This window comes from Mandrillus leucophaeus, unplaced genomic scaffold, assembly GCF_000951045.1.
Source record: "Mandrillus leucophaeus isolate KB7577 unplaced genomic scaffold, Mleu.le_1.0 Scaffold16, whole genome shotgun sequence".
NCBI classification, from domain to species: Eukaryota; Metazoa; Chordata; class Mammalia; order Primates; family Cercopithecidae; genus Mandrillus; species Mandrillus leucophaeus.
In genome coordinates, this window is record NW_012101587.1 from 116658 (window position 1) to 123911 (window position 7254).

A 7254-nucleotide genomic window follows, 5' to 3' on the forward strand; every position below is an offset into this window, starting at 1 on the left:
GTGTTAGCCAAGATGGTTTCAATCTCCTGACCTCGTGATCCGCCCACCTCGGCCTCCCAAAGTGCTGGGATTACAGGTGTGAGCCACCGCGCCCGGCCACTGGTATCCAGTTTCTACAATAGCCAGGCAGGACCCAGAATCCTCTAAGTTGTTTATTAGTGACAGGCATTGGGAAAGCTAAAATTCCTCTCACTCTGTCAGGGTTAATCCTCAGTCCTTTGACTGAGATAATATGCACCCAAATACTTAACTTGCAGCAAGCATAGCTGAAGTTTGTCTTTGGACACTTGGGTGTCCCTTGATGACTGTTTGAGTAAATATAGACTATCTTCATGGGAGGAAGATGGTGTGTCTGAACAAAGGAGAAGGTCGTCTACATACTGAATGAGTGTTGAGCCCTGGGGAAAAATTAAATCCTCTAAATCAGCTTTTAATATTTGGGAAAAGTAAGTGGGACTTTCTGTATACCCTTGAGGCATTACAGTCCACATATATTGCCCTTCTTTCCAAGTAAAGGTAAACAAATACCAGCTGTCTGGATCTACAAGAATACTAAAGAAGGCACGGCAGAGATCTGCAGCTGAGAAATACTGGCTGGTAGTGGGTATAGCTGATAGAAGGATATGTGGGTTGGGGATTATTGGGTGTCTGGGTATTGCAATATTACCTACTGTCCTCAAGTCCTGTATAAATGTCCATCCCCTCTGGCTTGTTTATTTTTGTTTTTGTTTTTACAGAGAATATAGGGCTGTTGCAGGGGCTTGTGCAGGGAATATAGTGAGTCTCCTTCTCAGTTAATCTTGTATGGTAGGGGCGATTCCATCTATAACTTCCCGTCATAGAGGATACTGTTTAAGGTTGGGGAGGGGTTTCTTCGGGTTTATTGCTACCTTTATTGGAGTGGCTGAGAATATTTTCCCTGTATCTGTATTTGACTGAGACTGTAAGTGGGAAGGGACATCTTTAAGCAAATGCGTCACTTCTGGAGTTAACAGGAAGACTGGGGAAGCTAAAAGTTTTACTGTTTTCTGCTCTGTATTCCAATGTTCTCTCTTCTCTTCTAGTATTTCCTTCTCTCTCATTTCCCTTTCCCAGTCACAAGATGGTGTCTTAATATTACTAGTACTAAATCGTGGTGCATTGTCAGGACTTGTTTTTTCTTTTCGAGATGGAGTCTCCTGCTGTCGCCCAGGCTGGAGTTCAGTGGCACAACTTTGGCTTACTGCAACCTCTGCCTCCCGAGTTCAAGTGATTTTCCTGCCTCAGCCTCCCAAGTAGCTGGGATTACAGGCATGCGCCACCATACCCAGCTAATTTTTGTATTTTCACTAAAGACGAGGTTTCACCATGTTGGCCTGGCTGATCTCCTAACCTCATGTGAGCCACCTGCCTCAGCCTCCCAAAGTGCTGGGGTTACAGGCATGAGCAACTGTGTCTGGCTATCAGGATGTTTTTTAATTTGATATTGTTAGTCCCTGGCTCCAATTCTAGAAAAAGTTTACCTTTCGATGAAAAAGAGATATGAGCATTATGGATGTTGAGGAGATCACAGCCCAAAAGACTGACAGGGGCTGCAGGCACATTAGAAACACAAGGGACCAACTGAGCATGTCACACTTGAAGCCCAGGGCGGGGGATCTGAACCCAAAGAAACGGGAAGGTTTAGCTTTAGACTTAAAACATGAGATAGTTTTATAGACACACCACCTTGTTCATTCTTTCATTACTCTGAGGTACGGGGTTTCTAAATTAGGTGGGATTTATAATAGATATAGTCACTGCCTGTGTCAATTCAGGCAGTTGGAAGCTCATGGTTTATTGTCTGTCTCTTATACACATCTAGATGTGTATAAGAGACAGGTGCAGGATAATTGGTCAGCTAAGTTAACTAGTTCATTAGTTCTGGCTGTGGCCCAATTTATCATGTTACATTTTATAAGGGTGGCTAAATCATCACCTAGTCTAAGAAATTTGCATTTAATAATGTAGCATTTGTGTTGTTTTCATAGCAATCAGCTGACATCCCGCAATATTGTCTAAAAGTTATATCAAAACGTGAAATAATCTAAAACTGATTCATCTGGGTTCTGGCAGCATTGTTGGATTTTATCCAATCCACAACCCTTTGGGACACTGAAGGAATGACATTTAACAGAACAGTAGTTAGTTCCTGAGCATCTTTGCACCTGTCTTCAGGATTCGGGGAGGCTGGTTCGTTTGGTCTTCCTGGCCCTTTAGGGGTCAGGTCTGCTACAATGTCTGACCACTGTGTTTTTCCAGCCACTTAGCTTTAGCTTCTGAGACCGGTATGTGGACCAGCTGATAAAGGTCTGAATGACCTGGTCATAGGTTCTGATAATCAGCTCAAACTCTTGAGCAAACCCAATTGGATCTTACGGGAGGCAGGAAATTCTTTGTGCTTCGCAACTCAGCCGTTGACCAGGGTTCATAGACAATCACGGGGGTTCCCCTAACTGTTAATGGTTGTTCCCGAAACAGGTTGATCATGAGAGACGTCCCTATGGTGTCCCCCTTTTCCACATCTTCCAGATGAGAGGCTGCCACTGGGGTTACCAGAGAATCGGCAGGAAGTAGGGTCTTGGAAGTTAGAGTCCCTACTGCCTTCGGTTCAGTGAGTGGCAGGCAAGGAGGAGAATATGGTAGATTGGAACCTGAAGGAAAAGGAGGGGAGAGGTCTGGTCCAGGAAGTTCAGAGGGGTAAGGGTAGAGTGGGGGTGTAGGTGGAGGTAGGGGAGGCAATAAGGGGGAAGGGATTTGGAGGATTTCTTTAAGAGAGATAAAAGATTATAGAGAGTTCTTAATTGGCAGTTTAAGTTATTTGTTGGCTTCCTGTAGCTACTTTACAATTAAGAGTTCTTAATTGGCAGTTTAAGTTATTTGTTGGCTTCCTGTGGCTACTTTCATGGTACCTAGAGAGTAGCAAGTCAGGGGAAAGATCCTTTAGCTATGCATAGAGAGATTTGGTATTCTCCAGGTACCATGAAAGTAGCTCTCCCCTTCTGGTTTCTTAGTTTTTGTGCCCACGTTTTCCATTCTGGTTTGTGGGCACACTAAATTGGGCATCTCAAAAGATCCCCATTTAGGCCTTTGTAACTTGGAATCTACTTTGGTTGTAGTGGTCCACTTGGTTAAATATTTGCATGACGATTTGCCATAAGTATTTTGCGTGTACCCTGGCCGGAGTTTCTAAAGGTGGAACTTCATGTTCCTCAGCTGCTGGGGTTTTAGCTAATTTAGGGGCCTCATTCCCTATAATTTAAGGTTCCCCTTCGGATTCAATCAAGTTGGGAAGTGTGTGAGACCCAAAGTGTGTTGCTTGGGGACCTGGCTTTTCAGGGCCATTATTCCTTGAATCAGTTCAGTTCACCCTTGTCGCAGCTACCTGGTAAAGTGTGTCAGGGGCTCCAGGCGTGGGAGGGGTCAGCTCCTTATATGCACCCACCAGATGAGATTAGACCTTAAGTACGTTCTTCTGAGGGGAACCAGATGAGATTAGACCTTAAGTATGTTCTTCCGAGGGGAAACTAGATGAGATTAGACCTTAAGTACATTCTTCTGAGGGAACCAGATGAGATTAGACCTTAAGTATGTTCTTCTGAGGGAACCAGATGAGATTAGACCTTAAATACATTCTTCTGAGGGAACCAGATGAGATTAGACCTTAAGTACGTTCTTCTGAGGGAAATCAGATGCAATTAGACCTTAAGTACTTTCTTCTGAGGGAACCAGATGAGATTAGACCTTAAATACATTCTTCTGAGGGAACCAGATGAGATTAGACCTTAAATACGTTCTTCTGAGGGGAAACCAGATGAGATTAGACCTTAAATATGTTCTTCTGAGGGAAACCAGATGAGATTAGACCTTAAGTACGGTCTTCTGAGGGGAACGGGCTCAAAGCTGCTGCACGTCCTAAGGAGCTTTCCTCCCAGACACCTTCACATGATTCTCAGTCACCTGAGAATGCCCTGAAGGGCTAAGGGGAGTAAAGTGCTCTTATTTCCTTAGAAAATTCCACACTCATAAGCTAGAGGGTTTGGAATTGGTCAAATCCGGTAGCGGAAAGGATTGAAACACACACACACAACAAGACGGAAACAACAAAACAGCTAAGCAAAACTAACAATGATCACACAACTTACATGATTTCTGAGCACTCAAGCGTAAGCAGAAATTAACAACAGCGGGTTGTTAATGCTAACTTTAGTCATTTAAAAAGAATTTGTAAGACAAAATCCCAAACCAGTTCCTTACCTAGTGATAGGAGCCCAAGCCGAACAGTGCTCTCCACAGATGCAGAAGCAGACAGGCTGCCTTCCTTGACGGAAGCGATTGGAAACTCCCAGGAAAAAAGGAGATTTTTTTTTTTTTTTTTTTTGAAGAGCAAATAAACCTCTGACCCCCAACTGAAAAACACTGGAAGATCAGGGATCCCTGGAAAAAAGAGGTCCCAGACTTCAGCAAATTGTCCTATTAGTTTGGGTTACAAGGTGCTCAGACCAGTGCCAAGCACCAATAGGAGAGCTGCTACAGGCTGGGCCGCCTTCACTCAGGTTCCCTTAGTGGTTACCAGATGTCAATCGAGAAAAATGATGAGACCAGTCTCAATCATTTTAGGAGGCTTATCTGCCAAAGGTAAGGACTCGTGCCTGGGAGACAGGTCCATACCTTTCTCCAAAGATTATTTCGAGGGCTCCAAATGTAAAGGGGAAAGGGTGGGTTATTGAGAAGTACACAAATTTCAAATAAGAGGAGGGTAGGGGAAAATAGCCATTTTCTTTGTCTGGTTCAGTGAATCTGCATTTTTTTTTTTTTTTTTTTAACATAAGATGACAGACAAATGGGGCAGAGGAATCTGCATTATTACAGAAGGTAACATAGCCAAAACATAACAAAAGGGCAGGGGAACAATCAGATATGCATTTGAATCCGGTAGGCAGGGGATGACTGCACCTGTAAAGATAAGCTATCGATTTACATTACCATGGCGAAATGTTAACAGAAACACCTTAGGGTAGAAATCTTGGCGCTCACCAGGAATTTCCTTGTGGGCAAAATATGGGGGAGATGTGTAGGTTTTCATCGTGTAGCCCTCTTATTTAGGAACCAAAAGGGGAGGCAGGTTTGCCTGACCCAGTTCCCAGCTTAACTTTTCCCTTTGGCTTAATGAGTTGGGGGTGGCAAGATTTACTTTCCTTTCACAGTATGTAAGCCCTGGGTCTGGGGGAGCCCTGGGTCTGGGGGGGCCCTGGGCCTGGGGGTGATGGTTGGGAATCCACTATCTTGTATCACCACTGCCAGACACACAGATGTGGCTTCTGTTCGTAAGTCCCTATTAAATGTTTCTCTCTAAAGAACTAGTTTTGCCAGCCTCTTTCTTTGGCCTCTCAGCTTCCTCTGACTTTGGAGCAGATTTGTATAGGCCTGGCCACTGAGGAACAATCACTAACCATTAGGAAAATGCAAATCAAAACCGCAATATCATTTTATACCTACCAGGATGACCATAATACAAGGCTGTGAGAGGAAGGTATCTGGGGTCCCTTCAACCTGCCTCCCATTCTCATCAAAGTCAGCCCTCTGCTCACCGAGACAGATGCACAGCTGACTGCCTCCTTTGGAAAGGCTGATGAGAAACTCACAAGAATGCAACTGTTCATCTCTCACCTATGTGTGACCTGGAGGCCCCCTTCCCTTTGAGTCTTCCTGCCCTTGCTTTAAGTTGTCCCGCCTTTCCAGACTGAACCAATGTTCTTCTTACATATATTGATTGATGTCTCATGTCTCCCTAAAATGTATAAAACGAAGGTGTGCCCTGACCACCTCGGGTGCATGTTATCAGGACCTCCTGGGGCAGTGTCACGGGTGCATCCTCAACCTTGGAAAAATAAACTTTCTAAATTAAGACCTGTCTCAGATTTTCGGGGTTCACGAGGTACATAAAAAACAAGTAAGGGCAAGAATGTGGAAAAATTGAAACCCTCATACATTGCTGGTGAGAATGTAAAATGGTGTAGCCACTTTGGAAAACAATTGGGCAATACTTAAAAATGTTAAACAGTTACCACATGAAAACTGAAGTCCACACAAAAGCTTGTACATGAATATTCATAGCAGCATCACTCATAATAGTCAAAAAATGCAAACAACCCAAATGTCAATCAACTGATGGATAAAATGTAGTACACCCATATAATGGAATAGTTAATTTTTTTGTTTTATTTAATGAAATATTCATCAGCAATAAAAAAGAACTAGCTGCTGCTGTCTGCTCTAATGTGGACCTTGAGAACATTGTTAAATGAAAGCAGTCACAAATGACTCCATGTTTTGTGTTTCCATCCATACGAAACGTCTAGAACAGGTAAATCTATAGAGGCAGAAAATAGATTAGTGGTTGCCAGGGTCTGAGGGAATGGAAGTGGGAAATGACTGTTTATGGGTATAGGGTTTCTTTTCGGGATGATAACATTCTCCTAAAATTAGATTGTGGTACTGGTTCCACAACACTGAAAAACCACCTCACCTTAAATTGGTGAATTTTATAGTACATGGATTAGATCTCAACAAAAACTTTATTGAAGAAAAGATTTATCTGGAGATGGAGAGTGGTGATGGTTGCATAGTATGAATATACTTAATGTCCTTAAACATTAAGGTGATAAATCTTGTTATAAATAACAAAAAAAAATGAGTTTCAATAAATTATTTGGGGACATTTGCGTCTTATGCCTTAGCTTGGAACAACTCTCCTGTGAATAAAACGCTTGTGATGTGTTAAGCAACTGTGTTTATATCTGACATGAGTGACTTCCAAAATGACAGTAAGGAATTTTTTAGAAGTCAATAGCCTGACCTTAATAAGGGCTCAGATTTCTCTGGCGTGTACCTTGTGCCAATGAAGTACAGGATATTTTGTTTTTTCGTCCCATCTCACGGATGAGGAAACTGAAGTTTATTGAGATAACTTATGCAAGGCACAGAGGAACCTGAACACACCGTTATGTAACTAAAACCCTCACTGTTAACCACTATGCTTATATTCTGTGCCTCTGTTTTACTTAATCATAAAATGAAAGAGATTTAGATGATCTCTAATATCCTACCAACCTGAAATTCTTGTTTCATTACAAGAAAGCATTTCGTATATAATTGGGAAATATTCTGTATTATGTAAAAATTTAATCTGGCAGTGAGCTGCACTTGTGTTTCTATTTAAATTGTGGGTGCATA